We start from the raw sequence: 10,790 nt of genomic DNA, 5'->3' as shown, positions 1-10,790 counted from the left end.
GCACACGCGCGGGAGCGGGTAATTGCGTCGCGGCTTCGACTCCCGTTACCCGTATCAATTTGACTTTGTTTCGTTTGAAATCGGGCGAGATCGTTAACGAGATGAAATTCAATCTTCACCTACGCTAACTTTTTCCGAGGGTGATGAATTGTGAAAGTTACAGATAATGAAGTGGGGCAAGTTTTAATTGTGGAGCGATGATCCCGTCGGCCGCTAATTGCGACGCGAACGCTTATCAGGTTACGCAGTATTTTGGCTAGAGATAGCTTCGATTTGGTCTCTATTTCAATTTTAAATCAACGCCTTTGCCACTTCTAATACCTGTCTCAATCCGATATTAAAATCAAGTTTATAGCTATAAAAATATTACGAGTATTATATTTTTTTTGGATATAAAACATGTTGTGGAAAATATAGTTACCAAAATATATAGTTGTCCTAGTAATTTGGCCTTATGTGTGTACTGTGTACCATGGAAGTGTGGGAGTTTCCATATTATTATCTATCAATTTACCTGTACAAGAAATTGAAGTTCATTTAAATTCGTAACAATAAAATAGTATCAATCTGACTGAAGGTATAGGGAACGAATATTAGGGTTTTAATAATGTGTCAAACTGTGACAAGGACGGGGGGAGGGATATAAAAGTTCTGAAATTTGTGTGACGTAATTTATGAATGGCCCCTATGTATATTATTATTAAATAAATATGTAAGTAACTAGTGATTGATTTAACAAATATACACATAATATGTTTTTATTATCCAGTGTTTATTTTACCGTTTATTTTCAAGCGATACCTTCACGATACTCACAATAAAAGGATGCTCTGAATCCACAATCACAATTTTCCAGAATTACCCACATCAGGAATTTCCCGAATGCACTATAATATACAACATGTCCAACATATTGGACATAATGAAATAAAACAGTATCTTCAGTTTAATATTTTTAATTTGCATTCAAATAGGTTTAAAAAAAATTAACTCCAGGTTCAAGGCCTCTGTCTTACACACATCGTTCTGTAAACAGCGGACAAAAATTTTCCGCCTTTCACTTTTATTCCAGTCTTAGGTTCTGGATTCGCCGTGCAGTACGTGTCTCCCTTAAATCGAGAATTGCGAGTGTACAGTAACACGTCGTAATCTTTGGTTTGTTGGGACGGACTCATACGGACGTTGATAACGATAGGCTTGAAGTGTGGTTTGTATCTTCTGCAGTCGTTGGCGCTGCTGACCAGGTTGGTGTCAGTGGGCAGAGCGCCTGGCGCCAGCCGCCAGCAGTGCACGCGGAACGCCTCTACGATATACTTCTTGTTTTTATCCTTGTAGTGTTTTTTCATGTTCGGATCGTATCTCAACGTGCATTGTATTTTGTTCTTCAATTTTTTATTTGTTTCCACATACACTCTGCTTTCTGAATTAAATTCTGAATGTACGCATGGATTACGACGTAAATTTATTGGAACGAAAATAGATGTAGCAGAACTATGATCATCATATTCCCAAGGTTTATCATCATCTTCATCTGGTTTGGATTTACTGTCTTCTGCACTCTTCGACTTACTGTCTTCTCCACTCTTCGACTTACTGTCTTCTCCACTTTTTGACTTACTATCTTCTCCACTCTTTGACTTACTGTCTTCTCCACTCTTCGACTTACTGTCTTCTCCACTCTTTGACTTACTGTCTTCTCCACTCTTCGATTTACTGTCTTCTTCACTCTTCGACTTACCGTTTTCTACACTCTTCGACTTACTGTCTTCCCCACTCTTCGACTTACTGTCTTCTCCACTCTTCGACATACTATCATCACCACTCTTTGACTTATCTTCATCGCTTTTAGATTTGCTTTCATCTATTGGTTTAGAGCTATCTACCTCTGAACTTTTTGAATTACCACCTCCTTCATCGGAATCTTTTCCTTCGTCGCTCTTAGAATCGAGTCCATCCTCGTCACTTGAACCAAAATCAAGTGATTTAGTTTCCTCCCAAATGCTAACGAACAGCAACAAAACGAGACAAACCTTAAAAATAAATACATAAATTAAAATTTGATCATAACAATAACTAAGTTCGTGAGAAATGTTTGTAAGAACAGCGTGATCCTCACATTTGGGATAAGCTTTGTATTAAAAAGAGAAAGTTGTTTTATATTGTACGATAAATTGAACTTTTATCTTAGGTAAGCATAGCAGGTAGGTATGAATCGATTAATGCCTTTCGTACATGCCTTGCATAATTTACCAAGGACAGTGATCGAAACATGTACCGAATCGATCCACTTCTTGAATTTATCTTAGGGCTGATTTTTCAATCCTTGGTTAAAACTTATTCATCGAATAATGTATAAAACTACCATTTTAAAAACGAATTCTCATCGCCCGTATTTCACAGTTTACGTGACATTTTAATATTATCATGTAATACTTTATTGGACGGATGAGTTTTATCCAAGTATTGAAAAATCGGCCCTTAGAATATTATTAATTAATCGGCTGCCGTAACTATGACAGATACTCACCCAGAGACGCATGTCGTTAGAATCAACATTCACTTGTGATTGATGCATTCTTTTATAACAAGTGATTATTAATTTATCTAATTATTAATTAACGATGATGACAACATTCCTAATTGATATTGTATGTGAAGTAAATTGCTTATTATTTTACATTTTCCTTAATCGATTTCGCATTACCAAAAAAGTTCCATTAAATTTGTACGACATACAATAATATTACGTACGTATGTACGTATGAAATTATGTACGTATGGCTGCGACCTCTTACACATCTAACCAAGCTGTTCCGTCTATTTGAACAAACGATGGAATGTATAAATATTTTTCATAATTGTTACGAGTAATTACGGTTTATCATTATTTATTTACCATTATCTTGCTTCCTTTATTGAAGTGAAAACTTGAAGTGAAAACTTCTTTAGCGGCGTTGGGTATAAAATCTTAAACTCGCGTCAGGACACGTGGCCTGATCGAAAAAGCGTAAGACGGATTTTTTTTAGCCCTGATATTCCGTGCGTAAGACGGATACCATTTCAAAATATCAAACATGCTGAACGATAATAATCAAGTTTTCACTTCTGCCGGCACTCCCGGAGTGCAATCCGTCTTTTTTTTTAAATAATACTAAAGGAAGTTTTTCCTTAAAGCTTCTATCTTATACTATGCGCTCATTTAAAAGTATGATGTAAGTTTTAAATACGTGTAAAATTAAGTTATAAACATCAGTGTTCAGTGCTGTGGTTATGTGTGTAAAAAAATCACACTCACTCTCACTCTCACTCTCACTCTCACCCTCACCCTCACCCTCACCCTCACCCTCACCCTCATCCTCACCCTCACCCTCACCCTCGCCCTCGCCCTCGCCCTCGCCCTCGCCCTCGCCCTCGCCCTCGCCCTCGCCCTCGCCCTCGCCCTCGCCCTCGCCCTCGCCCTCGCCCTCACCCTCACCCTCACCCTCACCCTCACCCTCACCCTCACCCTCACCCTCACCCTCACCCTCACCCTCACCCTCACCCTCACTCTCACTCTCACTCTCGCTCACACTCACACTCACACTCACCCTCACACTCACTCTCACTCTCACTCTCACTCTCACTCTCACTCTCACACACCCTCACCCTCACTCACCCTCACTCACCCTCACCCTCACCCTCACCCTCACCCTCGACCTCACCCTCACCCTCACCCTCACCCTCACCCTCACCCTCACCCTCACCCTCACCCTCACCCTCACCCTCACCCTCACCCTCACCCTCACCCTCACTCTCACTCTCACTATCACTCACACTCTCACTCACACTCACACTCACACTCACACTCTCACTCTCACTCACACTCACACTCACACTCTCACTCTCACTCTCACGCGCACTCTCACTCTCACTCTCATTCTCACTCACACTCTCAATCTCACTCTCAATCTCACTCTCAATCTCACTCTCACTCTCACTCTCACTCTCACTCTCACTCTCACTCTCACTCACACTCATACTCACACACACACTCACATTTGACCTTGCCGGGGCGAGTATGTTGTTAAGACGATACACAAAAAAAAATCCACTGCTTGGCGGGCGGAGTCTAATAGCTCGCTATCGCGAACGCCGGTGTGCGCGAAGTCATTCTTGCAAACTCGCCGCGCTGCCGCTGGCCGACTCGGGACAAACATGTATGGAGTCGTCATACAGTTATAATATTGTTATACATTTATTCAATTGTTGATTTATTGGTTTTATTTTCTTGCTTATAAACAAATAATCTTCTTTCCAACAACTACTTAGACATTATTAATAATTATTATTATTTCGTAATGTTTACTTTATTACGAAATAATACAGGTTATAAATAATCTTTAAAATAACAAAAAATATTGTTACTCTGAAAAAATGAAATGGTACTCAATAACGCGGACTACTGAATTGATTTAGATAGAATTTGATGCTGACGTAGATATTACATCATGCCCAGAAATGAAAGGTACTATTTCTGAAAGAAGTTATAAACCCTAATTCTTCTCAGTCAAAGTCAAGAGTGGAAGATATCACGAATACAGTAAAACTGATGCGAAACTTTGGATGTTAATTTGTATATTTTTTTGTTAGTTGTTACTTAATCACGTCAAGACTACATTACCAATTTTGATAAAATATAGCTAATTGCCTGGATTTACACATAGGATACTTTTTATCCGAACTGAACACTTCTGTGGGATAAAACAGGATTCACGATATAATCGTATTCCACGCGGGCAAAGCCGCGGTCGGAATGATATTTTTTTAAATAAAAAAATTGTTTAAAAAAAAACACAAAATATATTGACGCATGTATTTATTTTTTGCACTCTATTATAATTGTAATTATTCATTACAAATAATCAAAATAAAATAGCCAGAACAAAGTTAGGCCCTGGTAGGGTAGGTAGGCAGGTACAGCAATGTGAGACGAACACTGGCTTATTTATACCAATAATAATGTATTATAAACATTAAATTAAGTTTACTTTCTAACAACAAAAATACATAATATTAGCTAATGTGAAAGCGAATCAACCAATCATCCCACAAAAATGAAATGTGCACACAAATATTCATCCAAATCGGTTCATGTCATTAGGAGGAGTGACTGCAGCGCCATCTTCCGGGCCCAATTGTGTTTCCAGATCACCCAGGAACTCAATTTAATATACTTACACAAAATTTTTCGAAATGAAAACTCACATTACTATGTAAATATGAATATAAACCTGTTTTATTACTAAGCAATTTCCCGCACAGGTGTAGTAAGTATAAATGAAATAAATATCAACATCAAATTCTTTATACAACATACTTATCTACCACCTTCTAAGAAATGTAATTCTTGAAATTATTTCGTATTTTTTTTAAATATAATACTACTCCAATGAGCTCCTGTTCCATATTATGTCCGCCATACTTCCACTAAGTTCACCATGATTTTTTATTTCTTTGCACTTTGTTGCTTTTTGCTAAAAATGGAATCATGCGATAAAACCAGTAGAACGTTGATAACATACATTTTTGACTGAATAAAGGTACTTACGAAGGAGTGGGTTCACATTGTGAACAATCAGTGGGTTTATTTTCCTTCTGGATTCCGGATTTCTGAAAAGATTATCTATGCTATAAATGAAAAAATCTTACACATTCGTTATGTACTTAAAACAGGGGTACATATCAAACATAGTCTATAATACAATTATCATCAAATTTAAAATAAAACCAACTTACTTCATTAATTTGTTCCAATTGTAAGCATTCTTTTTCCTCCAACCTTTATGTTTCTTCTTCTTATTTTCTTTATTGTCCCCATTTGTCTCATTTTGTCTTATCGTGTTGTCACCCTTTTTTACGATTGCGCGAGCGACACAAGTTCCCCGTGTGACGGCCGTAGCGGGAATGACTCGTGCAGCGATCGGGGTAGGAAGGTACAGGGCGGCTCTCGCTATATTGGCTGGTCGCGCGCTAATTTCAAGTATTTCTTGTTTATTTCAAAACCATCGCATATTTCAAAATTCTAAATCGGTAGACGTATAGGTTGTATATTTTATAGTTAATATCCAAAAAGTCGTAACTTTACGTTTGTTATTTTGAAGATGCCAGAGATTATAAAAAAATAACAATGAGAACTTTGTATTTTTTTTCTATCGAGAAAATATCCTGGAATCATGTTTCTAAAACGGTAGACGTATTGTGTTACTATTGAACTTTCTTGTCAAGAATTTTCATCACGACAACTTTAATAATATAAAAATTACGAAGGTTTAAAAAGGGCCGTAAATGTTAGAAAAATTAATTCATCACCTTAATTGTTATGAAAAACGTAGATAGCAAACGGAAGTCGTGTTTTTACAACTTATACAACTATCATTATTTAAGGATATTATGTCCTTATTAATCCTTATTAATTTCTATGGAAAATATTAGATGTAAGTACATACCTATTATGCATGCGAATATGAGAAAATAAGGCACATTCATCCAAATAATTTCCAAACCTCTTTAATGTATCTTTATAAAATCCTGTAAACTTTTAAACTGTTATTTTAAGGCTCGTAGCCAAACATTAAAAATACAAAAAAAAAAAACTTTAGGCACGAGGGCGGCGCATAGTTTTGCGGCTTGTGCGGCGCCGGCGGAACAAAGCGCGCCAAGCGAGCGGCGTGCGGCGAGCGGCGCGGAGCCGGAGCGTGTCCTCAAATATTTATGAAGCACTCAGAGGCGATCGGTTTCGCGCCGCCTAGCGCGGGAGCCCCCGCCGCCTTGATAAGTACTTGACTCATGTACAAGTTATACGATTTTCATTACACAAGTTTTATTAACCCTTAATTACTCGCGTGGGGTATATCTAACCCCACGGCGTATTTGAAGCGTCGTATCTCCGCCATTTTTAAAGCTACCTGCGTGCCGTTCTTAGTAGCTGCCTAAATACCTTGCCCCGCTGCGAATCAGCCGCGAGCGCCACTCCATGTCGTGTGGTTGTGTCAGTAGATCGCGTCTGGGGTATATATTGCCCCACGCGAGTATTCGTGCAACCTTTTTTGGACGAGTGAGTATGTGTATTTTTATTTTATAATGTGCAGTACATATACTAAATGGTTCGTTTTTTACTCATCTTTGTTTTCTGTTTATTTGTTTTAGGTTAGAACACCTAAAATGGCAAGTAAGCGTCTTTCTGACTACCAGAGTGTTGAGCGTTTGGAAGACGACGAAGAAAGCATCATAGATAGGCCCGATGAAGATGAGGTAGATGAGGACGTGATCCAGAGTGACCACAACTTAACCAAATGTATGCTTACTATAACGTCGGCAGACGTACAAAAAGATGGCCTATGGTTATATTTTCCACACTGCCTAGGGCCATACAAAAACGGCTAAAAAATGCTCAAGTTCAGGATCCTAGCCCCACTTCCAGATGTGGTCCATCGACAACTTATAAAAGGTGCCATATCTGTCCAAGGTCAAAGGATAAAAAAATAAGATTTATGTGTGAGAAATGCCACCAGCAAGTTTGTCACGACCATTCTACTATGATATGTGATAAATGTATTGATTAAAAAGTTCGTAAATTTAAAGTTTCATCTTTAAAAGTTTATTACATTTATATTGATTAAAGATAGTATTATAATTTAGAACAATGTTGTCTCTTTCTAATTTTTATAATAAAAATAAAAGTATGTCATTAAAAATATGTTTTATTGTACCTTTAAAATTGGGGTTAAATATACCCCACGCGAGCGTATGTGTAACTATATGGACGCGAGTAATTAAGGGTTAATAATCTCTCAGTAATTTAAAATATCTGAAACAACCAACTGTTAGACTTCATAGAACTGACAGTTCTTTTAATTATTTTCTAAATTAATAAAAAATATGTATTCGACAATCAATGTAAATGCTGAGAGTTAGAATTACATATTATTATTGTTTCTTACGTATAATATTATTTATAGATGAAATGAAACAAGAATATAATATGAGGAAACACAACGAAGAAACAGCTAAGCAGGTTGTCGCCGCTGTCCCCTGGACTAGAGTTCGATTCGAGACGAGCGGGACGAGCGAGGCGTGCCGCGGCGCAGAGCTAGCACGCGATAAATGTTGCAGCACCGATGTTTTCATATACACATCCCAAATAAATTGACTTTCGCTCATGCACTACCGAACTGTGAATTATATATTAAATACTTACATAATATATCAAATTTTAAATAGCTACTTGCATGTTATTTGCTCGAGAGGTTTATATCTTCTGTTAATTCACGTAGCTTAGAATAGAAAAGAATAGAATAGAATAGAAAAACATTAGGTAAAATACTTAACTTTAAAAATATAGTGATGACCTAACTTTTCGTTCTAATGTTAGATGATACATGGCATTACTTTTTATTATTCGTTAGATACTATGTACTTATATTATGAAGTACAAGAAGAGTACCAACTGAAGTACTTATTGAGTATTTAAATGCTTTAAAACTAATTGTTAAAGCACGAGTTCTAGCTGATAATAACAAATAACAATGATATAATTATGTGGGGAATGGAGATGGTGTTAATTAATTAAAAGAATAATTAGCTTAATTTAATTCATTTTACTTTATCGGTTACAACAAAATACAACAGTATATTTTATGACAAATCACCATCACAGAATAGTTAATAGTACAGTCCAAATACAGTCACAATGTAACAAGTCGTAGACAATCATAGATAACCTTAATTAAAATTATAAATTAAATTAATATTGTAAACTAGATTTCCGCCCGCGGCTTCGCCCGCTCAGTCAAAGAAAAACTCGCATAGTTCCCGTTCCCGTGGGATTTCCGGGATTGCGTCATTTTCCCGGGATAAACCTATGTCCTTTCTCGGGTATCAAAATATCTCCATACCAAATTTCATAAAAATTGGTTTAGTAATTTAGGCGTGATTGAGTAACAGATAGACAGACAGAGTTGCTTTCGCATTTATAATATTAGTATGGATAATAAACGAATGAATCTACTTTTGACAGATAATCTTAACAAAAAATACAGATAATAAATATTACCTATGAAATATTTCTTACTTACAAAATAAGGTTATTTTCCCACAATCCCACATATTATATGAACGTATAACAAATTTTGATACATCATACATAAGTAAATAAAGTGAACACAATAGCGAGCTCCAAAATACGCTTTAATGTTGTAATGAGAATGTAAAGCAGAAAGTTTAGCAACAAAACGTTCGGGTTGTTGAAGTGGCGGCTCCTTTGACCGCTCGTCCGGAACGCCTTGCCAGAGATTACTGTACATACTGTATTTACTGGGGGAAACATTTCTAATAATTAATATTTGCAAGAGAGCAATGATTGTGATTTTGTCAATGGTTTCATTTATTAATCGTATTTTTATATAAAACTTGTGGTCCGCCCCGGCTTCGCCCGTGGTACATATTATTTAGTATCCTATGTCCTTCTCACCTCCCTGCCAATTTTCAGCTAAATCGGTTCAGCCGTTCTTGAGTTAAGTGGAGTAACTAACACAACTTTCTTTTATATATTATATAGATTGGATTTTATGTGGGTATGACACGTTACGTAGTATTTTACTATACTACAGCTATATATTAGCTAAAAATCTGTTCACTGAACAAATAACTGGAATATCGGCGTAAGCTGAACAACTGTACAAGACGCCGCAATATTTAGTTACAGAGAAAAAGCAAAAATAAACAGCAGTAGGGAATTGTAAATATCGTCACGTAGGTTATCTGCGGCGCTAGGCGTAAGGCGCGATATAAAGTGTTTCAAACCGAGACAATCTCTTTAGATTAGAAAATATTTCACGAAACCGAATACAAGTTCATTCACGTAATAATCTCCTCATAAATTGTTTAAAGACTTACTTGGCTTCGTATCAAATTCACTTTTTCAAAGAATACCAGTTTAACTTTTAAAACTAAGTTATTATGGTCGCAGAGGAGTTATAACTCAAATTTCATGAAATTAACTTCATAAAATGAGTCGTATATTTTTTAAATTAAATGTAAAAGCGAACACCTGTTGTAGATATTATGTTAACCTACCTGGCTTCTATATAATACATATTATACTAAGATGTTATAGATTCGTTGAGTTCAAACCGCACCTAACCAAACACATTAAATCGAAATAATCAACTGAATTTGCAGCCATCACAATCACAATTTTTTACGGTGACATATTTATTATGGACACGATAAAATGTAGGTACTTTAAAATTGATGTTTTTTGTTGAAATGTTTGGCTCTTTTCGGCAAAAAGTGATTAGCTCCCATGACCCGTTGTCCTTGGGCCGATCCCAATAAAGGGGCACAACAGCGATCGATGGACGATTTTAATTAAATAGCCGCTCCATCGCTCCAGCCGCGATCCCGACGGCCTTTTAACAACGTCATTGCTTTAATCATGCTCGGGACAAGATTCATTGCAGTCTCCATTTAAGATGATGCTATGTAAGATGTGCCCGATCTAGTTGTATATAAAATATAAATGTGCGACATTCGTTCAAAAAGTTTTACTTTTATTGAAACTTTAGAGGCTGAATAGAATTTTCATAAAATTGTGTGGTGATTTTGAGAGGTACGAACAAGTATTTTTTAATCCGACCTTCAAATAAGATGAGACTTAAGTCTATATTTATAGCGAATCTTGACTTTAAATAGGAAGTGTGGCGCTAGTCGCTACACGTGGCGGTGCTCGATGAATATTTATAATGATGTGA

At 36.6% G+C, this 10,790-nt stretch overlaps 1 long non-coding RNA gene across 1 annotated transcript; it reads right to left on the bottom strand.

Moving 5' to 3' along the window:
* Nucleotides 1-4,840: 4,840 nt before the first annotated feature.
* LOC149897876 (uncharacterized) lies at nucleotides 4,841-6,355 on the bottom strand. Its single transcript, XR_016458138.1, has 3 exons — nucleotides 5,776-6,355; nucleotides 5,588-5,649; nucleotides 4,841-5,513 (listed from the first exon to the last, which is right to left on the bottom strand). It is a non-coding gene; the product is annotated as an uncharacterized LOC149897876 (long non-coding RNA).
* Between the last annotated feature and the right edge of the window lie 4,435 nt (nucleotides 6,356-10,790).

Source organism: Colias eurytheme, chromosome 24, assembly GCF_061535395.1.
Source record: "Colias eurytheme isolate Ceu_HAF_F1 chromosome 24, ilColEury1 Martin Lab GWU primary, whole genome shotgun sequence".
In the NCBI taxonomy this organism is placed as follows: domain Eukaryota; kingdom Metazoa; phylum Arthropoda; class Insecta; order Lepidoptera; family Pieridae; genus Colias; species Colias eurytheme.
The sequence above is the reverse complement of the archived record's forward strand: the minus strand, read 5'-3'. Positions and strand labels throughout refer to the sequence as shown.